This window comes from Triturus cristatus, chromosome 8 (genome assembly GCF_964204655.1).
Source record: "Triturus cristatus chromosome 8, aTriCri1.1, whole genome shotgun sequence".
Lineage (NCBI taxonomy): Eukaryota > Metazoa > Chordata > Amphibia > Caudata > Salamandridae > Triturus > Triturus cristatus.
Window position 1 is genome coordinate 103987661 of NC_140591.1, and position 24386 is coordinate 104012046.

The following is a 24386-nucleotide window of genomic DNA, read 5'->3' on the forward strand; positions in this document are numbered from 1 at the left end:
ATCACACATCCAAGTGTTGGGCACACCTAAACCACTTTGTTCCCTAATGCTGAGTCTGTCGTCTTGCGCTGTCCCTTTGTTCTGATTTTCATTATTGGTTTGGATTGCAGTCACATCTTCTGCAGATCGCTATACTGCTGCTTGGCCTTAAAGTTTAGAAGAATATATTCGGCATGGACAGATGTCTTGTTTGAAATCTTACCTAGACATAACAACCTGTTGGATCTAAGTCAGCATGGCTTTTGGTCAGGTCACTCGACTTGAGACGGCGCTAGTTATGGCAACGGAGGAGACTCGGAGACAGGTGGATCGGGGGGGGGCGATCCTCATCCTCCTTGACCTATCGGCAGCATTCGACACCGTGAACCACGCGGTGTTGGTGCGGAGGCTGAAGGCGGTGGGGATTGGGGAGGCGGCTCTGTCCCTCCTCTCCTCATTCCTAGAGGATAGGGAACAAACTCTACACTGGGAAAGTCTACAGTCCGAAACCTTCCATCTGCCATGCGGAGTCCCACAGGGCTTGGCACTGTCACCGACTCTGTTTAACATCATTGCGACCCCACTAGACAGCATGGTTTCTCGTTTGTGTCTTATGTCGACGACACACAGATCATCATTTCTGTTTCACAACAGTCGGAGCCAGTTGCTGCGAGATTCCATGCGTGTCTGAATCACAACATGAGCTGGATGAGTAAGAACTACCTCAAAATAAACACGGATAAGACGTAGGTGATGGAGTTTGGTGGCGGTCCGGTCCGGTGGAACTACACCTGGTGGCTGATAGAGGCGGGTGTATGCCCAACACCATCGTCGAAAGTTAAGAACTTGGGGATGACCAACTGGGGTTTTCTGCCCAGATCAACCACGTAACCTCCACTTGCGTCTACATACTGAAGCTTCTGAGGAAGGTGTTTCCTTTTATTTCTCAGGAGCTAAGAAAAACAGTGGTAGTGGCCTTAGTCTGGTCCCGACTAGACTATTGCAATTCCCTATTCATAGGCATTGACTAGGCACAAAAGACCAAATTGCAGTACATACAAAATACGGCTGCACGAATATTATTGAATATCCCAAAAGGGCACCCCACTTCTGCTGCCATTAAGTCGTTACATTGGCTTCCAATACAGCAACGTTTGGAGTTTAAGGCCTTATGTCTGGTACATAAGACATTATATGGCGGGGGTGCTGCTGATCAACGAAAAATCTTCCATTGGTATATTCCTACTAGAAGTCTTAGATCGGCTAACTCTGGCCTCATCAGTGCCACTACACTCGGCAGAGCTAGATGGGTTTGGGGGGGGAGCATATCTCACTGTGCAGTTAGGTTGTGGAACCAACTGCCTATTACACTTAGACTCCAACCCAACAGAACAGTATTCAGAAAGCAAATAAAAACATGGCTGTTCCCTCAAGCATAATTGCTCAATGCCGAGACTGTTAGATCTCTTCTTTCTTACGTCAGTGCCAATACGCCTCGGCATTCGAGCGCTCTATAAATCTAAATCTTATCCTAATCTGATAGACTTGTAGCCGCGGATTTCTTACCTTCAAATAATTCCCAGGCATCTGGATCTGTGTGCACTGGTAAATGGCGTTGTTCGTTCCCACGTGGCATTGTGCGCCGGAATTAACATGTGGGGTACCTATATAGGTGGCACCCCAGTGTGCTGACTTTAGTTTTTTTATGTATGCACCAGTCAGCACAGATTCAGAGATGAGCTACCCCCAGTATTTTTTTTGACACACCTTTTTGCAGATTTTATCATTTATTTTTGTCGAATGTTTTGAGTCCGTCTCATGTTGCATTGAGGATGTCCACTAGGGAGGCTGGTATAAAATCCTGTCACCAATAGATGTCAGTGATGGACCCACATTTGGTGTGCCTTTGGTGCTTGGAGCGCAATCAGGATGCCAAGACCTGCGTAGATTTCTGTGCCCTAAGGCCTTGAGGAAGAGGTCCCACAAGCTCCTCTGCCGCTTAACGCTGTGACTCTCGCAATCTTGGTCAAGAGAAAGGTCCCAGGATCGGTTGTGGACCCACTCCCAATGGTTCGCAGTCGAGATCATTAGCAAAATCTGGCAAGTCCTGCAAGCATAAGAAGAACAAGAAGTTGAAGATATCTTCAACTTAGCCACGTCTGCTGAATCATCTGACGAGACGCTGGAGCATCTGCACTTGAGACTTCGCTCTGTTGTGGAGCCTACGCCTGGGCTTTCTTGGCATCTCCCATAGAGTTCAGGAGCTGTAGCGACCCCTCCCAGTTACACGATTTTATGAGACCATGCCCCTCATATTTGGGTGGCCCAACCCCACTGAAGCGCCTTTGGGCTCTGCAGCCTCGGGAGAGTGAGCCACCTCCACTGCTGCTGGCTCCAGTGGCACCGTCGAAAATGCCCCACGGTGGCGCTGTAGTCATCCACGACTCTAGCACAGAGCCGACAGCTGATGGGGCAAGACTCCCCATAGTGGGGCCCAGTGCCTTACTCGTATGATTGGCCTGGATTTTGCAACAAATAGGTGTCTGCGTACTCTTGTGGATACCAGTTAGAAGAGACAGAGGGCGACTGGTACGAGGATGTGGCTGATGCCAGTGGGCTGGACACCTCCCCCGACACTGGCCTTAGCTCTCCCCCTTCCATGGATACGGCGGAGGCTTCCTTTTTCGCAATTGTGGTGCGAAGGGCAGCTTTAACCGGGAGTTGCCCCCACAGCACCATCCTGTTTTATTAAGCCCTTATAGATGTCCTATTCCAAGCCTGGTCCAAGCCCTGCACAGGGGCTCCTGTGCATATGTATTGCTGCTACCGTCCTGCCCCAGGGAACCCCCGTTTCCTCATCCAGCAACCCACCCCAGAGAGCTTGGTGGTCTAGTGCCTCCACCTCTAAAATTTACCCCGGCGCTTTACCTACCACTCCACCAGGCAGGGAATTTAAACGGCTGGATACCTTTGGGATGAGGATGTTCTCTTCCCCCCTCCCTGGCTGATACTCCATACCCTCTGGGACTTAGTTGCGCAGATGCTGCATGTGGTTTGGGAAGAGGCCCGAGCCATACTCTCAAGCAATTTCTGATAAGGGGCAGGAGGGTAGGGGATCACGACACACCAACCTCAGTCCGCTTTCAGCCCCTTATGGGGTGACGGAGAGGACCACGTCTGTATAGGCCAGCAATCCTCAGTCTTTTTTTTTTTTTTTTAAATAAAGTACACGGTTCTCACAGACCACGTGGGACAGGTAGTCCGATGTCGAGCATGTCCGCTGCAGCCTCCAAACCCCTTTAGGATGCCCTCTGACTAACATGGGCATCCAGTGAACGGCAGGATACGCCTTCACCTGCACCACTGGCAGTCAATTACATAAGACTATTGGGTTTTGCAGTTGTTTGAAAGGGGCTACTCACTTGCCTTTTTGACCACCCCCACTTCCTATACCACCAACTTATGACAAGCAGACAGAGCATCACCTCTCCTTTCTTCTTCAGGAGGTGTTGGCTCTCTTAGCCAAAATAGCTAGTGGTGTCTACCTCAGAAGTAGGTAGTGGTTGCTATTCCCGCTACTTTCTAGTGCCCAAGACGGACGAGGACTTTTTTTGGCCTGTACCTTCATAATTTCTTCTTGAAAAAGGAGAAATTCTGAATGTTCATCCTTGCTCTAGTCCTGTCTGCTCTTGACACAGGCGACTGGATGGTATCGTCAGACTTGCAGAAAACCTACTTTCACATTCCCGTCCTGCCTGCTTAGACGTTACCTACAGTTCACGGTAGGCCATGAAAACTTTCAGTTCAACTTGCTCTGCTTTGGCATTGCCAGTTCCCCTCGGGTGTTTACCAAGGTTATGGCAGTAATTGCAACTCATCTACTGTGGTCAGGGATTCCAGTCTTTCTATACCTCTACGATTGGCTGCTGAAGGTAAGCCTGACCCAGGCAGTAGTCTCCCACCTTCAGACTGCAGCAAACCTTCTGCATTTGCTAGGGTTCACTATTAATGTGCCAAATTCGCACCTTAATCCTTCTAAGACACTCTCTTTGTCATCGGAGCCATTCTAGATACAGTGCAGTTTCAGGACTATCTTACCGAGCGACGAGTCCAGTATGATTAAGCTATGATACCAATGTTTTCTGCCTCTATCCTTGATTTTGGTGAGACTTGATTTCGGTGAGACTGACTGAGGCTGTTGGGTCTCTTGCATCCTTCTTATGACACATGCCCACTGGCATATGAGGGCTCTGCAGTGGGACCTGAGGTTCCAGTGGGCACAGTATCAGGGGAATCTCTCTGACATGGTCCATATCCCTCAGTGAACCACAAAAGATCTGCAGTGGTAAGTGCAGATCAGCGGACTGGTTTCCGGCAGAAGCCGGACTCCACATCAATCTCTTGGAGCTCAGAGCGATCCGACAGGCATTGAGAGCCTTCCTTCAATTAAGGGAAGGTTGGAGACATGGACGACCAGGACTGGCAGGAGGCATTGGCCCCCCGCGGGAGGTGGCAATTCCATCCCGACTACAATTAGTGCAATTGAAAATATTGCACAGAACATACTACACTAGGACGACACTTCACAAGATCGGACAGACTGAAACACCTTTATGTTTACGGGGGTGTGGGCTGGCAGGCACTTTTTACCACACGTTGTGGGTCTGTCCCAACATAGCACAATACTGGGAGGCAATCATGGCCACGATCACCCGGGTCTGTCGCTTTGAGGTCCCTCCAGAACCACAGAGGGGCTTTATCAACATTTGGGAGCCAGGCGACCCTGGGGATCGCACTGGCTAAACGAAATATCGCACAGCATTGGTGAGCGCCGTCCGCCCCCCTGCATCAGCACTGGTGTTGTGATTTAGACAGGGCAATGGTGGCAGAAAAAGCAGTATTCATTCACAGGGTTGTCCTCGAAAGTGGGTGTGGGGTAAGTGGAACTCATTCCGACGAAATATATGCACCCCCCACCTGAGGAATCCGACCCAGATCTAAATTACTAACTCACACAAACTGTCACAGAGCCATATGAACAACCTAAAGGATCGGCAATTAAGAAGAATGTGTCTGGGAAGTTGGAGGGCGAAGCGCACCTGCACCCCGTTTCATCCGATGAGCTACCTTGTACAATGTATACCAGGAGATTTACAAATGTATTATGTTATCAGCAATGTTGTAAGCATATATCAGTAAAAAAAAGTTTCTAAAAAAATGAAGGGAAGGTTGGTTCAGGTGTTCACGGACAACACCACTACCATGTGGTACCCCAACAAGTTGTATGGGGTGGGGACTTGGACCCTTTGTCAAGAGGCCCTGCATCTCTGGACATTTCTGAAACAGCAGGGCATGTCCCTGGTGGTTTATGATCAGGCAGACTCTTTGAAAGCAAGGGAGGACAAACTCCGCTGAAGATGCCTAGCAGATCATAAATGCCATCTCCATCCAGAGATGGTGCATGGTCTGTTTCAGCAGTGGGGAGGACCATCGGTAGATCTGTTCGCCACCGCCGATGACTCTCAATGTCAGCAGTAGCATCGACCGGGCCCTAGTCATCCTTGTGACTCCGGACTGAAGTAGGAAAAGCTAGTATCCTGAGATGTTGGGCATGGCCATCGATTCCCCTGGCCCGGATTATGCTACCCTTTCTGAAGAATCTTCTGTCGCAGCAGTGGGGAAGGGTTTTCCACCCAAACCTTCTTGCATGGAGATTGAGCTGCAACATGTGACAGCTTTGGACCAACCCCTCTTCCCTCCCCCCCTCCCCCCCCCCCATTCTTCATGGGCCAGTCTATTACCTTGCTTACTATTTATACACTTCATCCCTCTGAAGAAGAGGAGAGATGCCACCATCTGGAAACAAAAAGTGCCTTGTCGTTCTACCTTGACTGCACGAAATGATTCCGAGTGGACGATCAACTCTTCCTGGGATATGGCGGAGCCAAAAAAGGAAGGCCATGCAAAATGAACCATCTCACGATAATCATGCTCTACATGAAGATCTGCTACGCATTGGCCATGAAGCAACCACCACAGCGTTAGTCTGCTCATTCCACTAGAGCAAAGGCTGCGACCACTGAATTAGCATGCAGAGTTACGTTCCTTAACATCTGCCAGGCAGCAACGTGGGCCTCACTGCATACAGTCACCAAGCACTACTGCCTAGACAGTCCAGTATGTCAGAAAAGGCACTTTGACTGTTCCGTCCTGCAGCGGTTCTGATCTAAATCAAGTTTGTAGACCCACCTCTTCTGCTTGGGTATCTATCTGTCCGAATGTGGCCTAATGGCTAGAGTGGTCTCAGCAGGGACGCTCAGCATCTTCTTGGCAAATCACGTAATGTCCTTGTGCCCAACAAAATGAATGTGTCCGTCTGTAACGCAACTGGTGCTTGTGTAAAGCGCTCCGATACCCTCAGTTTGAGTTTGTGCTATGTTAAACTCTGGGGGGCGGGGGGGATAAGGAATCAACTGCTATAAGTCTCTTATCAGCTGAACAAGTTAACTTCGGTAACACCTTACCTGAAAGAGACTCTGTTTAGCCCGTAGATTCCTTACCTACCCATCCATTCTCTCCACTGCAAACCGATTTATAGGTACAGGGCTGCTGCCTTCTTGCGGCCCTAGTTCCAAATTCCAGTGATCACTGTTAGTGGCTCCATGCTCCTGGTGTGGAATGTTGTGAAAATAAACTGATGTCAGTGAGCTGGGGTGGTACCTAGGCACTGCGCATGTCACTTCCAGCACCGACACCACGCGTAGCTGAATGACGCCACCTACAGGTGCACAAGGATACTGCTCACAAGAATATTTCCAGATCCAGTCTGATGCCTTGGGATAAGTCTTCACCCTGGGCAATGAACTCCGCTCCGCTAGCGGAAGTTGCGGAGATTTGATAACTATGCATTTCATTGAAAACACTGAATTCATGCAAGAAGTTTCACCCCGTTGCGCAATGGAATTACTGTACCCACAACCCTTTGGTAAATCAACTTTACCTTTACATGCTCAAAAGCATAGAACCGATTCACTAAAATGAACTTTGAATAACATCAGACAATGAGGGAGGTGATTATTTTGGGGTCACCCCTTACCTAGGGGGAGGGAAAGCAGATGCCTTCAACACAAAGAGCATATCATGCTGAACGATTCGGTGATGGTCCTATCCCCCTGGGACCACCCCAAGCAAAGTTATGGGCAAAAATACAATGCCAACCAAAGGCCCAGCAAAGCATTATGGGGCGAGATTCTAGAGTTTAGTGAATATTATAGTATTAGCTCTCAGCTGAGACCGAGAGCCTGCCCCTTGAGGAATTTTTTGATATTGCATACTATATTATTCACTGCACTCTAGAATATCGTCCCATAGTGCTTTGCAGGGCCTTTGGTTGGATTGTATTTTTGCCCATAACTGTGTTTGGGGTGGTCTTAGGAAGATAGGACCACCACCAAATCATTTCAGCATGATGTGCTCTTTGTGATCAAGGCATCTGCTTGGTCCTCTCCCAAGGTTAGGAAAGACCCCAAAATCATCACGTCTCTCACTGCGTGTTAATTTTCATTTTCACTTTTGTAAGATGACTATATACATTTTAGCATCTAAAGATAGAATTATTTATTGTTTAATTGAAGGCACTGTTTAGTATATTCATTTTTGTGAGATGGCTATATGTATTTTAGCATGCAAAAATATATATATTTTTTTTTTTACTAAAGGTATGTGAGATTTCTGTTTAAAACTTTTATTAATACATGACAACGGAGTTCGTGTAAAAACTCTGCAAAGCATGTAACCAATTCACAAAAGTGTGCTTTGAAAAATATCAGTCAATGAGAGCATATCATACTCAATGATTGTAGTGGTCCCATCCTACTAGGACCCCAATCAAAGTTATGGGCAAAAATACAATGCCAACCAAAGGTCCAGCAAAGCATTATGGGGCGAGTTCCAGAGTTTAGTGAATATTGTAGTATTAGCACTCAGCTGAGCCCGAGAGCCTGCCCCTTGAGGGATATTTTGATATTGGATTCTGTAATATTCACTGCATCCTAGAATATTGTCCCATAATGCTTTGCAGGGCCTTTGGTTGGGTTTGGTTTTTTTTTGCCCATAACTGTGCTTGGAGTGGTCTTAGGAGGCTGCTTTAGTTTGACCTCCGTGACCCAAGCCATGCCTGCAAGCTGCAAGTTTCCTTCCCAGCTGGAGATCTATCACTTCAGACAGTTGGGTATTACACATCTTTAAAAGGGTTATGCCCAGTTTGTTTGTCTTTACTTCTGCCTTTTCCCACCACACCACACGCATTTCAGAACAATATTCCAAAATCTGGATGCAGGAGTTCCAACTTTTGCTTTATAAAGGTAACATTGAGCCAGTACAAAATTTGGAGAGAGGGATGGGCTGATACTTTTGAAATTTCTACATTTTAGAGAAGGGTTGGAGGGGCATGGGGAGATTAGGGTCTCTGGCCTATTCTTGTTATTCACCCATTGAATTGCTTTCTGCAAAAGGACACATTCAAGATGCTCATGCTGGCCCAGATTATTGTTTCCTCTGAGACCAGGAGATTGCATTGGGATACTGCCCTTTCACTTTCATAATGTGCATTGCTAGATACATGCCCTGTGGTCCCATAGGCATTACGTGCTGTTCAAGGTAGGCTGAGAGGACTTCAGTTTTGCTGTGCTTCCCTTCAGCCTTACCTCTGCCATTCACAAAAGTGATGTGCTTGTTCGAAGGGCGGGGTACATATATTCCTGTATTTCATTGACTATCTCCTGAAGGTGGGCTTCCCAGACTCAGCTATGGATCACCACCATGCAATAGTCCCACTTCTAACGTTTTGGGGTTTTATTGTCAACAAGCCAATGTCACATCTAAGCTCAAACATCAGGTTTGCCTCTCCTGCCATGCAGATCTTTAAGAAGGCTGCACAGGCTCTGTAGTGGTGGCTGCAGGTTGCCAGTTTGACCTGTGGCAGGCAACTTTATATTCCCCATCCTAGGACTCAAAGTTGTAACTGATGTGATGCTGCTGGGTTGCAAAAGTCGCCTCCAAAAGAGGTGGAAATTAGAAGCATCTAGTTTCCAGTGGAGCCCCAGCTCCATATCCACCTTTTGGAGCTGCAAGCGATTTGTCATACCCTGAATTGCTTCCTGCAGTCCATCAGAGGAAGCTTAGTGCAGGTCCTCATGGACAATTTAACAGGCATGTAGTACTGCAATATTCTTGACAGGGTTTGCACCAGGATCCTGTGCCAGTTGGGTCAACACCTCGGAGATGGCTGGACCCCAGGCGGAGTCCATCAATACCAGAACATACGAGTTTAGCAGGTGTCTGGCAGCCCACAAGTGGATTCTCCTTCCCAAGTTGGTTCGGGACTGGCTAGTTCTATTCCTCACTGTTGAGATTATGCACTGTCAACAATTCTGCAAGTTTGAGTTTTCTCCAAACACCTCAGAAATATTATGCTGAAATGGAAGGAGGGACTACAGTATGCTTTCATGTTATCCATTTGTTACTTTCCCTGCATTATTTGCTTTACCTCATCCCTCGAAGGAGAAAGAAAAATTCCATCGCCTTGACCCCAAGAGACCATTTAGCTTTTACATCAACTTCACTAAAGAATATCGGGTGGACAATGTGGGATACTGGGGTGTGGGGAAAAGAGAGTAGCAGTGCAAAAGCAGACTTTCTCAAGGTGGATAGTTTAATGCCTCAAATGTGCTGTGTGATGGCTAAGAAGCAGCCCCCTGAAAGCTTGCAGGCCCATTCCACTAGGATTAAAACTGCTACAGTGGCATTGTCTAGAAGGTTGCCTGTAGTAGATAACTGCCTGACTGCGATGTGCACGTCAGTGCTGACGTTCACTAAACCTTGAGAACTAGTCTGCCGGGAAGGTCACTTGGTTGTGCTTCTGGGTGCACGGAATTAAAATACTAGAACCTTCCACTTGTATGTGGCTCTGTTCTGTCACCTCGGAGTCAAATGTTGTCATCATGGAGTCATACAGTGCCACCTACTGGCACGCTGGAGCTTTACTGAAGAATTCCCCGGATCCAGTCTGGCACCTGGGTACATTCTGAAGGTGAGGAATCCGTTGTGATAGAGCATCCACAAGAAAGAAAAATACTGAAGAGTAAGTAATTTGTTCATTTCCACCACATAGTATTGCATTGGGCTTTGATGTGATAAGAATATTCTTTGTAGTCGTTTCTATTAAAATCTGGTTTTATCCCAATGCAGGATATGAAAGGTAACACAGCCTGGTAGCGCTGGCCTGCTGCCCTGTTTTTTTTAACCTTTGCCACATTAAACACCCGTTGCCATCCGTACTAGTTTTGGTTAAGATTGGCCCTGGCAAATAGCGACTCTTAGTGGTACGTAAACGGGGGCAGAAACGCAGAGTTTTGTATGTAGATATGTAGGGGCCCTATAATAACCCTTTATCTAGTACTTGTGTTTAACCTTGTGCCTGAAAACGTTATTATATTTTTGTTCGACCCAACGGACGATTATATATTCACTTTCCCTTCATGCTTCATTACTTACACAAACACAAAAATAAGAGCCCATGGTGAGACCGCCAACGTTGTTTGTAGGTAAAGGAGCATGCTTATATTGAAGCAGGCCACCTACTGTGGGTGACAGGCCTGGGTCTTTTATTTCAAGCAACTAAGTACATAAAATCAGACAACGTGTATGAGGTTAAAGACTCCCCGTCTCCATAGGGCCTCATTAACCACAGTGCTTGCCTACTGGAGAAAGATTACGGCTGGTTCCTGTCTGGTGTGGCTTTTTAGTTTTCCTCCAACAAAGTTTTAAAGCTGGTTTCAGGAAGAACATAATTATTTCAATAGCATCACATGTTTGTGTTAATTCTCATGAATGTTGGAGCTTTACTTCAATGCTTGCCACTTGACTGAACACTGCGGTATGCATGGTTTCTAGTGTAAGATACTTCAGGTTATGCTATCCATTTCTGAAACAGCTCAACATTGAGCTCTTGCTAGAGAGAGGTCTGCTACCTTGACAAATATTACTTTTCATCTATCTAAATAAAATTATAAATAATGAAATTGGTTTGCCATTTGTCCCCATGTCACTGTAATGCAGTCTGGGGGAAGGGTTGGTTCACTTTCATTTTTAAGTGCCAATTGTTTGCAGACTATTAGTTTGTGTGCAAGTCATATCAAGTCCAAACCAACTTAGTGGGGCAATTTGCCATATTTGGGTTTCCTCCTATCCTGAGAAACATAGTCCTTGCTTCTATACAATGCAAGAACCCACCCCCCCATTAGTGCGTTAGTCGTGCACTCCTGATGTGGCAGTCAGGTGCACCCCACCCTCTCCTTGTGTTGTGACATTGCCTTCGGATGGTCCTGTATTTTTGCCAAGAGCTCTTTTGTTTCTGGGTCTTTCACGTTGACCAAAAGTGGTTAATATTTGATGGGTATCATTTTATTTGGTTTGTCCTCAGCTTGTGACAAAATTGTCAAAGTGCCACATATAAGTCATAGTAAAAAAAAAACGGAACTGTCAAGCAAATCAAACTGATACCGTGGCAGCCATGTTCATGGGCCACAAAAGGGATTCTAATTGGATTTCTTGAGAATGATGACTATGTTGTCTCTATGGACACCTTTTTTCTCCTCAAAACTGCCATTGCCTTTAACTTCACAACCACATTTTATGAATATTTTCATTTATTGTGGGTTATGCTCCTCCTGGACCTGCTGTGTCTCTGCCTTGAACGTACCTCGATATAGAAGCAGGGGGCTTGGCCAGCAACATTTGACTTTTCCAGCTGATGCACAGCACTGTGCTTTTGCTGTAAAGCTGAAAGTTCTATAAATGTTATATAAATATGATTAATTATAACCTGTAATCACGGCTCTCAGTGGGTAAGGAAATTATCAACTCATTGCAGCTACGTTTCCTTCCTCCAACATAAGTGTGATAGGCTATTTGATATGTCGGGGACCTATTCGCTGAGCTTTTCTTCCACATTGAGGTTCCACAGCCCATGTGACCTTACTAACATCCAAGCCGCTCCTTGCCCTTCTTGTGCACACACCAGCTCCACCTTGTTACTGCTTTGATTTGAGCCAAACATGAAATCCCTCTGTCAATCAGATGTCCCCTTCTTTATCCATGACACTGCGTGCTGTTGTCACTGGTTTAAAGTAGCAAGAGTTTCACATTAGGGGGCTTTGACTCCAATCTGAATCTGGTCTGCACTACACAAAACCTTAGACACTTGTGCAGAATAGTAATGGGTTTTAATGATATTCACACAGCACTTTCTATTGTCTTTTTAAGACCTGAAGTGCTTTTCATGTTTTGTTCTTCAGATGCTGTAGTTGCTTTCAAAACACGCTAGTAAATTTAAAAGTGGTGAATGACTTGCCAAAAATTCACTGTTTGAGCAAGTTCAACTACTTACATGGATGTTCAGGGCTTCTCTGTTCCAAGAAAAGTTTTTAAAAAATAGAGCTACGTATGTTTTGCATGATGTATTTTAAATAAATTAATTAGAGCCACAGGTATTTCAAAGAGTTTTTTCATGGTGTGCTAAACTCGTGCGATTCCCTCACAAAGCTTTTTGCGTTCACCCACAAAAGCCTGGTAATGAAATAGGGTTATTTTTCTATCCCAAATACAGGGAAAAGGAATGTTTTGTAGGCAGTATATTTTGTGGATTATATGTCTCCCTGTCCTGTTAACAGATGTACTGAATTTAGGATCTTACTTAACTTCCACCTCCTGTTAATGTTTCCATCCTGCCTGTTTCAGGTAGATTATCACTGGTAAATCTACTAGTGGGGTTGGAAAATGACAAGTTACTTGCTCATTAGGCAGCACAACTATCTCTCAGGTTAGACAGGCTTCGAGCGGCACAATTTGCTTCATATATCAAACTAGTTGATAGACCTTACTAAGCATGAGTGCTGTGCTGGATGTGTGCATTATGTCCTGTGAAATAAATTGTTTTTAATGTTGGATGTGTAGGTTTGTGTACTCAGAACAATTGTACTCTGTAATAGTAAAATTCATATTCTATGTAGTTATTTTGGTGTGCATTATCATATATTTCCATAGTGAACAATGATACACAAAAGTCTGCAATCTCTGTCCTGGATGCACCTTAAAATGTAGCCAAGTTGATGACAAAGAAAATTCTGCTGCTTCCACATGGATATGTGCCTCCCCAAATCCCGCGACACTGCACTTGAGAGATGAGGCCCCAACTATCAGGTATCCTTATAATCTGTCTATCTGAAAGAGACAATTAGTTATGGATTCCTCAACTTATAATTACTCCCGGGAGTCAGACTGTATCCGGATAATGTTTTCCTCAGCAGTACCTCTACGCGTCGATAGGTGGCGTAGGTCGACTCCGCGTTTGTCGTTGGCGTCGTGGTCGCCGGAATGATGTTGTGTTATCTACTGAGGCGCCGCCCTCGCGCGCTGACGTCAGTTCTTTCTTTATCTGCGCCAGGGATGTCGTGTCGTACCGGCTTCAAGGCTTGCGACTCCTGTCGCAAATTGATGTCGGTCACGGACCTGCAGCTCGTGTGCCTGGACCGCGACCACAATCCGAAGTAATGCTCCGACTGCCAGGCCATGAATCCGAAGTCTTTGCAGGAGCGGTCCCGAAAGCTTCTCAAGGCCCGCAGTCCGATCCGCGCTGTTCGAGGCCCCCTTCGAAAGGGAGGTTGCCGGACCAATCACAAAGCCACCACCACCACTCGTCAGTCTTCGGGTAAGTCACAGCACAAGGAGGAGGCAAAGAAGCATCATCACTGTAAACATTTTCCCCGTCCGTCGGCCGACGCAACATTGGAAGCGGAAGGTAGTCATCCGGCGGAGCCTATTGGGTCGACTCCGGCCCTTCCTCCTTTTCCAGGAGCTGGAGCGACCCCTTCCCAGCTTTGCAACTTCTACGAAGCCTTGCATTCCATCTTTGGGCAGCCTGACTCCGCTAGCTCGCCCTCGGGCCCCGCGGACTCGGTTGGGGACTCTCAGCCTTCGGTGTTGTCAGCTTTGGCTACGGCACCTCCGGGCCTGTCGTGTACTTCCTATAGTACCCATGCAGGACCTGTGTGTTTGGGTAACACACTGGGGGATTGGTGGCAGACTGATTCCGTGCACCCCCCACCGAGAATGTTAGCCTGTTTGCATTAGCTAGCTCACAGTGCCACTAGTTTCTGATGGATACATCTGCCAGTGGATTCCTCACCTTGTGAATATCCCCTGCACCAGCAACATTCGGAAACTTTTGTAGCAGTCCACGCCGATGAGGTCGAAAACGACGTCACAGAGACACGGCTCCGCTCGCGACTCCGCTGACGTCACCGGCTCCATAAGAAGACCTCGTCGGCGTGAGGACGTCGGTTCCCTTTTTTCCGCGCCGTCGACGTCAACAGATTTCGGGAATCGCTGTTGCTAGCTTTACTGTTACTTTGGGTTTTTCTGGGTTTCTCTGTTTCTCTTTCGAGAAAGATGTCGACAAGGAAGTCGGGCTTCAAGTCCTGTCGTGAATGTGGCAAACACATGTCGATCACGGATCCACATGACGACTGTGTGTGGTGCTTGTCATCTGACCACGATGTGGATGGTTGTTCTTGCTGTCGCAAGATGAGCTCCAAGGCTCTAAAAGAAAGGGAGGCGACACTCTTCATCGCCAGGATGAAAAAGGAGAAGAGAGGAAGAAGGAAGTCGAGGTCACGATCGAGGTCGGCGTCTAAGTCGACTTCGGGGCATGCTTCACGATCCAAGAAGCACAAGAAGAAGAGGAGGCACTCTTCTCGACATCACTCGGACAAGAGTTCGGCGTCGAAGTCACCAACTAGACGCCGAAAGGACTCTGTGTCTCCATCGCCCATTCCGGATTCGCCTCCTGGTCCTTCTTCTCCAGTGACTTCGCCGGCTCCGGCTACTGCTCCGGTTCCATCTCTGACGCCGGTTCCAGCTCCGGATTCATCTCCGGCTCCGTCTCCGGCCCGTTTGAGGAACTTCAAGTACCGGGTGAGCCTGCGACGCCGCTTATTCCACAGTCGGCGCTGGTTGGCCCGAGTCCGGTGATGCCTGACCAGTACCCTGCGTTCCCTGGACCAGGTCAGGACCCCTCGCATTATTTAAATGCTATGTACGGAGTGTTTGCGAGACCCATGTACACCACTGGTGCACCTGCGGGTCCGATGGGTCCAATGGCATTTAATTTGAGGGTGCCGCAAGTCGATCCGCAGGCCCCTTTCATGCCATTTTTTCCGGCGACGCCGTCTTGGCATCTACCGGCGCCGAGGACGTCGACGCCGCTTCCTCTTTCCTTCTTCGGCTCGACCTCGTTCGACGCCGGCTGCTCCTGCGGATCCATGTTCGGCGCCGTCTGATTTGAACACGGCGCCGCCGACGCCGCTTTTACGGATTCGGTCCAGAAGGGAGGCTCAGAGTGGTTGATGAGCGAAGGTTCCTTCTGGAAGAAGCAGAAGAAGGTGAGCTGGTGGAGTCTGACGAGGTGTTTGAGGAGCTTAAAGAGGCTAGTGAACTGGATTTGTCTCCTGAGTGGGAAATTACTCCACCTTCCGATGAACCCTCGAAGGATGTGGCTCCATATCATGCAGTCATCAGGAAGGCTGCAGAACTGCTTGATCTTCAGTTGCCAACTACGGAGTTCAAATCAAACATTTTGACTGAAGTGTTGCATTCTCCTACTGCAGTTTCGGAACCGTTGTTGCCTTTTAATGAGGCCACATTGACCCTGTGTTGGAGGTGTGGCGTAAGCCTTTTTCTGCTCCCGCAGTCTCTAAGACGGTTGCTAGGAGGTATAGAGCGGCTCCAGGGGACCCTGAGTTCTTGACGTCGCATCCATCGCCTGAAAGCCTGGTGATTTAGGCGGCTTGTTCAGGGAAATCCAAGGGTGCTTTTCCACAGGTTCCGGGGGACAGAGAGGCTAAAAATCTGGACCAGTCGGCCAAAAAGGTCTTTTCATCGGCCAGCATGGCACTAAAATCAACAAATGCTACTTGTCTTTTGGGACGCTATGTTCATGCGCTCATGGATTCTGCTAAGAAACTGGCACCAAAACTATCTGAGGAGGATAGGGTTGGTTTTAATGAGATCTTGACGGATGCCCAGGCAGCAGCACGCCAGGTGATCCAAAGTGGGCTGGACACGGCGGATTCAGTGGCAAGGGTCATGGGATCTTCTGTTGCCACCAGGTGGGGTGCGTGGCTGAAGTCTTCGGAGTTTTCCCAGGATGTACAGTCGACTGTTGGATTTGCCATTTGATGGATCTGGTTTGTTTGGCAAAAAGGCAGATGCTGCTCTTGAACGTTTTCAGGAGAGCAAGGCTATGGCTAAGTCTCTGGGCCTTCAATCCCAGTCAAGGGGGTCGTATAAAAGGTACAGAGGTTTCGGAAGGGCAACCTTTCGTTCCTACAGGCAGACCCAACAGCAGCAGCAGCAAGGCTCTTTGTCTAAAGGATACAGAGGTAGAATCAGGGGTCCTCCTCTTCCTCTTCAGCCCCTCCCACCACCGGAAAGCAGCCCTAGATCTGCCATTCTGGATCATGTTGGTCCTGTGGGGGGCCGGCTTACCCATTTTCTACAAGATTGGGAATCTAACTACAGATCTTTGGGTTCTAGATCTTGTAGAAAATGGGTACGCCCTTCCCTTTACGAGTGAGGCACCGTTTTTATCCGGAGACCCGTGGGAACGCTGGGTGGTAGGAAATTTGTGTCAGCCCGGTATGCCACAACTTTCCCACACAAAAATGTGTGAAAAAGGTGATTTTATTCAGCTAAATTTGAGGTTTGCAGGGCATTCTGGGTAAGGAAACATTGGAGGATCCACGGAAGCCATACCTCCCTGGAATCCCCCGGGTGTCTAGTTTTCAGAAATGTGTGGGGTTGGTAGGTTTCCCTAGATAGCCGCCAAGCCCGGTGCCAAAAACTCATGGGACCCCCTTTGCAAAACCAGGTTGTTTTGGGATAGGTAATTTTGATGTCTCCTCAATTGGTTTTGGGCTCTTGTCTGACGCGGGCACTAGGCCTACCCACGCAAGTGAGGTACCATTTTTCTCGGAAGACTTTGGGGAATGCGGGGTGCGTGGAATTTTGTGGACCCACGCAGATTCCAGAACTTTCCACCAGAGAAATGTGAGGAAAATTTGTTATTTTGGACACATTTTTAGGTTTGCAATGGATTCTGGGTAACAGAACCTGGTGAGAGCCAGTCAAGTCACCCCATCCTGGATTCCCCTCGGTGTCTAGTTTTAAAAAATGTACAGGTTTGCTAGGTTTGCCTACGAGCCAACTGCGCTAGGGCCCAAAATCCACAGGTATGCACATTGCTAAAAAAAAAGCCGGAGCCCAGTGGGCTTTCTGAAGCCCTGGGGGGGAATCGGGGAAGAGGGTTTCATCCCGATGTGCCCCTAAAGGGGCAGAAAGACTGTGGCTATTTTTTGTGGGGGTGGGGGCATTGGTATGACCATTTTGGGCAGCCCCCACCCCACGCATAAAAAAAGCTTGCGTACTCGCTGGCGCCTAGTGGGCTTTCTGCCAGGGGGCAGATATGGGGCAGCTGCCGCCAACTACCCTCCCAGGGGGGCGGAAAGACTGGAGTTTCTCTGGGGGTGGGGTGGGGGTATTGTCATACCCATTTTGGGGAGCCCCTACCCCTACACTAATAAACCAAAAAAATCCATGGTTTCTAGTGGGCTTTCTGCGCCCCCCAGGGGGGGCCAGATTGGGGGCTACAGCTCCCATCTGCCTCCTGGGGGGGCAGAAAGACTGTCATTTTTGGAGGGGGGGGGCATTGGCGTGCCCGTTTCGGGCAGCCCACACCCTAAAAACAATTGCGCAAAAAAAATACCTGGTGGATAGTGGGCTTTCTGCCCCTCTGGGGGGGGCAGATTGGGGGCTACTGCCCCATCTGCCCCCCCCGGGGGGGGGACAGAAAGGCTGTAATGGTGGCGGGGGTGGGGGCATTGGCGTGCCCGTTTCGAGCAGCCTCCACCCTAAATACAATCCATCACCCTAAAGAAAATTGCGCAAAAAAAATCCCTGGCATCAAGTGGGCTTTCCGCCCCCCCCCCCCCCCCCGAAGGGGCAGATTAGGGGCCGATGCCCCATCTGCCCCCCAGGGGGGTAGAGAGGCTGTAATGATGGCGGGTGGGGGCTGCCCGAAACGGGCACGCCGATGCCCCCACCCTAAAAAAAAAACTAAACTAATCCCTGGTATTTAGTGGGCTTTCTGCCCCCACAAAGGGGCAGATTAGGGGCCAATGCCCCATCTGCCCCCTGGGGGGGCAGAAAGGCTGTAGTAATTGGGGGGTGGGGTGGGGGCATGGGCCTGCCCGTTTTGGGCAGCCCCCACCTCTATTTTTTTTTTTATTCCCTGGTGTCTAGTGGGCTTTTTGCCCCCCCCGGGGGGGGCAGATTGGGGGCCGATGCCCCATCTGCCCCCCAGGGGGGGCAGAAAGGCTGTAATGGTGGGGGCATTGGCGTGCCCGTTGCGGGCAGCCCCCACCCTAAAAAAAACTAAAAACTAATCCCTGGTATTTAGTGGGCTTTCTGCCCCCCGAAGGGCCAGATTAGGGGCCAATGCCCCATCTGCCCCCCGGGGGGGCGGAAAGACTGTAGTAATTGGGGGGGGTGGGGGCATGGGCCTGCCCGTTTTGGCCAGCCCCCAACCCGAGGGAATGCCTCATGACGAGCTGGACTCGTCCTGGGCACAGCGCGACTGTGCTCCATGACGAGTCCAGCTCGTCATGGGCACACAAGGGGTTATTGTGCCTCAATGGGACTTAAACCTTGCCTTGACTTATCTTATGGGTTCTCCTTTCGAGTCCTTGCATAAGTGTCCCTTGAGACTGTTGTCTTTTAAGACGGTTTTTCTCATTGCAATCACCTTGGCAAGGAGGGTAAGTGAGCTTCAAGCTCTAAGTTCAAAACCCCCTTTCTTAACTATTCATGCTGAAAGAATGGTACTCAGGACCAGGGCTGCATTTCTGCCTAAGGTGGTAACTCCCTTCCATCTGGGGCAGTCCATTACCCTTCCTACCTTCTATCTTCCCCCTCACCCTTCCAAGGAGGAGGAGAGACTTCACCGCTTGGACCCTAATAGGGCGGTGAGCTTCTACCTGGACAGGACAAAAGACTTCAGAGTTGATGACCAGCTCTTCGTGGGCTTTGTTGGCTGCAGGAAAGGTCGAGCGGTGCACAAGCGCACCCTTTCCAGATGCATTGTCTTGTGCATCAAGATATGCTACTCTTTGGCTGGTAAGGAACCTCCAGAGGGTTTAAGGGCTCATTCCACAAGAGCAAAGTCTTCCACTTCTGCTTTGTCTAGGGGCGTTCCTGTGGAGGACATTTGTAGGGCGGCAACTTGGGTCTCCCTCCACACCTTCGCAAAACATTATTGCTTGGACACTGAGGTGAGGAGGGACGGACACTTTGCTCGATCCGTCCTTCAGGACTTTCTGGTATAGAGGGGTGGACACCCTCCTCCGGGAGTAGGGACTGCTGTGGGAATCTATTCACAAGGTGAGGAATCCACTGGCAGATGTATCCATCAGAAGAACAAGTTACTTACCTTCGGTAACGCTTTTTCTGGTGGATACAGTATCTGCCTGTGGATTCCTCACTGACCCACCCGCCTCCCCGTTGTCCATCCTTCTATACCGGCAATTCTATTAATGGTATTTCAAAATGTGTTTTGTTACTGTCAAAGACATTGTGTTATTTCTTTTGCCTTTCTACTTATTCTCCACACTGTGTGTGTTGCTTTATATATATTATGTACTGTGTATACTGTGTATATATTGCGGCCAGTCAGTCCGTGTGCCTCGAAGGCACGGAAAAAAGGGCGGAACTGATGTCATCATGCCGACTAGGTCTTCTCATGGAGCCGGTAACGTCAGCGGAGTCGCGAGCGGAGCCGTGTCTCTGTTACGTAGTCTTCGACCTCATCGGCGTGGACTGCTACAAAAGTTTCCGAATGTTGCTGGCGCAGGGGATATTCACAAGGTGAGGAATCCACAGGCAGATACTGTATCCACCAGAAAAAGCGTTACCGAAGGTAAGTAACTTGTTTGTCTCCTCTTATCGGGGAGAAAATAGTTTCTGGCAACCTGAGAACATGACAACCCTGATCCCTCCGGATCATGGAAACAATGTACTAGTTTTTGCTCACTCACTCGTGCTCACTTAGTTTTTCTCAGAAATACACAGAATAAACAGTCTGGGCGATTTAATAAGGATTTATTGAACAGTTATTCTCGTGTAGGATATATGAGCTGCAACAACCATTAGACAGTAGCGGAGATATACGATTAGCAGTACAGTGAAAATAAAAGGATATAAAAAGATAGTATAGTTCTACCATCTTGCAATAAGCATGAATAAATACATAAATATTAAATGCAGGATAAAAGTGTGCATACTCCTACAATGCCTGTCTAGATGTACCTAAGTGTACCTAGCATGTGAGTAGGTGTGTAGCCAAGAATCCCTCTAGGATTTAGTCGAACTCCATTACCTGAAGTGTGAGAATGAGAAAGCACCCCGCGAGGGATGTTCAGACCACTGTCCACTGGAGCGTCTGCATGCAGGACCCTCAGCGTCTCTGGTCAGTGTGTTGGCCTGGAAGTCTCAGTTCCCCTCTAGCTAACACTAGTATGATGTGCTGTATTTATACAGAAAGTATCTGAAAGAGATGTTAGTGATAGATTCCTTACCTTAGAATATCCCCAGGCGTCAGACTGGATCTGGAAAGTTTTCGTCAGCAGTACCACTGCGTGTCGGTAGGCGTCGGCGTATGTCGCTGGCGTCATAGCCACCGAGATGATGTCGTCAGAGCTACTTAGACACGCCCACGCGCGCTGGTGTCAGTTTTCTTTTTCCACGTAGCAGCACAGATCCGAGAGAAAGCGGTTCCACTAGTTAAAAGTTGTAACTTGGGTTTCTGATGTAGGAGAGTAGGGTCTGCTTTCTATGTTCACCCCCACTTTTTGTTTTTGCTTTACTGGTTTTCGACTTAGATGTGGCTGCGGGCCTGCTAATCAGACCCACAGCCCTGCTGTTCTCTCTCTAAATTAATACTATGTACTTTAGGTGCATAACCCAATTGGATAGGATCACCTTATTGGCCCCTGTACAGTGTACCTTAGGTACCCAGGGCATAGGTGTACCCTAGGCCTACCAGGGGCTGCAGCATGTATTATGCCACCCCTGGCCTGGCCTTCCATTATGACACAACTGGCTGATCACTCAGCTGGGGCAAGGTCGTGTAATCACCCCTTGCTTAGGTGTAGTATTCCTATACCTACCTTATGTATAGACACATGTGTACCTATCAGTCACTCCTATGGCAGCCCTTAACAATCCTGGAGGCAGAGTGCTTGGTAACATGTGAGATGGTGCTCTAGCATGAGCTGAGCCTGTCTGCAGCTTTCGGAACCATGTCCTTATAGCTGTTCTATGATATAGCCTACCATATACTCTTAAAGTGCCTTATAATCTTAAACGGTTATGGTAACTATGGTTTGGCTTTATCAAAACATGTCGTGTAAGGTGTCTAACACTTTGGAGTAATACCCCCATCCCATTTCTGGGTATGAGGATATTATCCCTCCCTTCTAGAGGGAGAAGACATGTTGTAACCTACTTACCCGGTTAAAGTTAACCAGAGCCCCAGCATCACAAAATGGATGCTGCTGCCACAGACACAAGTCTGACCTCCTGCTGCTGGGAGTGATCCCGGCAAGGGAGGCTTGGACAATAGGTTTCCTGCCTTGGGAGGTGCTAGCACCACCCCAGACAGGCCTTAGTGTATTGGGGCAGGGAGGGATGAATAGAATGAGACATGCCTGGGGCACACAAGGTGTCCCATGCATAGTCCAGTTCAAACCGGTGCTGGGGCACTCCAGCCCCAGTCCTGGCGCGAAACTGAACAAAGGGAAGGGGGTGTAACCACCCCCCTCCCAGGTCCCACCCATAAGGCGTGACCTAGCAGGTATCCCAGCCCCCCAGATTAGTATAAGAGTGGGAGTTGGGCCTCAAGACTTTAGATTATCCTGAACAGAAACTCTGGACCTTCGACATTCGACGAAAGAAGAAGACTGAAGAATCTCCCTTGTGGCCAAGGAGTGGCTACCCTGTGCAAACAGGCACCATCAAGACACTACCCTTTGCTTTGCTCCAGTTCTACGAGGGACCGACTGCAGAGCCCGACCAGAGCCTTGACTTCCAGACTTCTCCGACCCTGAACCACATCCACAGCCGTGCTGAGATCCGTGGAGGCGACGAGAGACGTGGGACCGGCTACCTGGGAAAAGTGGCTAGTATCTTCAAGCGCAGCTTCTGAGGCACCCTCGAAGTTGTGCACCGGGGATTGCGAAGCCCCAACCCCAAGCACCATCTGCACCGAAGATCAGCCCCCCACACTCCACGAGTCCTGCGTGGGGCCCTTCTAATTTTCCTGCTTGCCGCGTCTGTCCGGTTGCTTGCCCACTGGCTAGTGGCCTTTGAGACGACGCAGCCTGAAATCTTCAGCGCTGGTTTGGCTCCTCCAGACTGGCTCCCGCTTCTCTGCAAAGAAGAAGCACCCCAGACCTTCCTGGTTTGCACCAGAAGCAAGTCCTCCGTTCTTCGTGGGTTCCGCTTGCCAAGGCTTGGTGAGTCCTAGTCCAACTTCGACGCCGCCGACAGCAAGAGCCTTCATGGGACAGCTCGCCTCCTGGTCGTCCTCGACGTTCCCTGGTCCTCGTGGCTACAGCGACAAGCTTCACCTTCACCTGCAATCTTCACGACATCGCCTGGTTCCTTCCTGGTTCCACGTGGTCACTGGCTAGTGACCTTGACTCTGTCCCCTCTGCTTGCAGGTATCCTTTCTTCCTGATCCCAGCCTTGGGATCCACCGGACACTCTTCACTGACTGCCTGTCAGCATCTTTCTTCAGGCATCCATAGGAGTCGACGACGAAACCCGACGCAACTTCACCCCTATGCACCCGCAGCCTGTGGGCTAGGTAACTTGGGTACTCCGGTGCTCATCAGGGTAGTGACTATCCTAGTGTCTAGCTACTCCGGAAGTGTCCTAAATCTACTTAATTCAAAACTGTACTATTTCTATCGATTATACGCATTACGCGTGAGTGTTTCCACTCTGCACCTGAATCCCGTGGGCCTCCCACTTCCTAACCTTTGGTAGTATAGTGTAGCCCCAGCGATGGCCTAGGCCTATCCTATTTCCGTGACAGTGGTCCTTATACCACTTACTTAGTATATGGTTTGCGTGGCCCCTAGTGCCTAACTGTATTACTTACCTGTGTGACTTAATGTATGCATAAATAAGACTGTGTTGTACTTACCTCTAATCTCATAAAGAGTGCTGAGGGTTTTTTTCTAGAATAAATACACTTTAATTTATATATATATCTGTTGTGGTGTCCTTTCATTTGGTATTCAAGGGATTATATATGGTATCACAGCTGGCTTCACATGCCATTCAGAGTTTAGCCTAAGACTGCTCTTGTCCATGCTACCACTAGGATAGCTGGTCTATAAGGTTGACTTTACAACCAATCACCATAAGGGTATTTGGACTGATATAGGGTGTACACTAGAACTAGTGACATCATACATCAGGCCAACTTCTCACATCTGACAACTTGTTTTATCGTGTACTGGACTCCTGGTGCAATAGAGATGCCCGGGTTTAAGTCCTGTAGGGCCTGCTGTCGAAACATGTCCATGTCGCACCCTCACGACGTATGTCTCTTCTGCTTGGGGCACGCCCATGACTCCGAGGCGTGCCCAGATTGTCGGACCATGGCGCCGAAAGCTTTGAGGGAGCGTTCCCGAAAGTTGTTGGAGGTCCGGCAATCGGTTCTGCGCCGATCAAGGTCCCGATCTCGTGGGAGGTCAAGGGACCAGTCGCGAAGCCATCGGCATCGCTCATCTGAATCGGGGGCAGGTAAGTCTAGGCACCATAAAAAGTCGAAAAAGCAACGTCTCTCTTCTACCCCTCATGGGACACGGTTGAGGGGGAGGACGGTGACTCCCCATTGGCTCCGTTGCAGCCTCCGTCGTTACCTGCGGCCTTGCTTCCCTTCGAACGAGGTGCAGGCCTTTGTCAGCCTCGCGTCATTTGTTCGCCCCTTCGGGCCCCGCGGATCTGTCGGGAGGGTTTGCCCCCATGCTGCCGCCTCTGGCCTTGACTACGCCGGCACCATACCCTGCGGCGCTGCTGGCCTCTGCGCCGGCCATGGATCTGGCTTCGGCGCGGCGCTGACGCCAGACGGCGCCGACCCGGGACTGGTATCTTACCCATCTGAAAGAAACACGTTAGTTAGATTCCTCACCTTAGAATATCCCCAGGCGTCAGACTGGATCCGG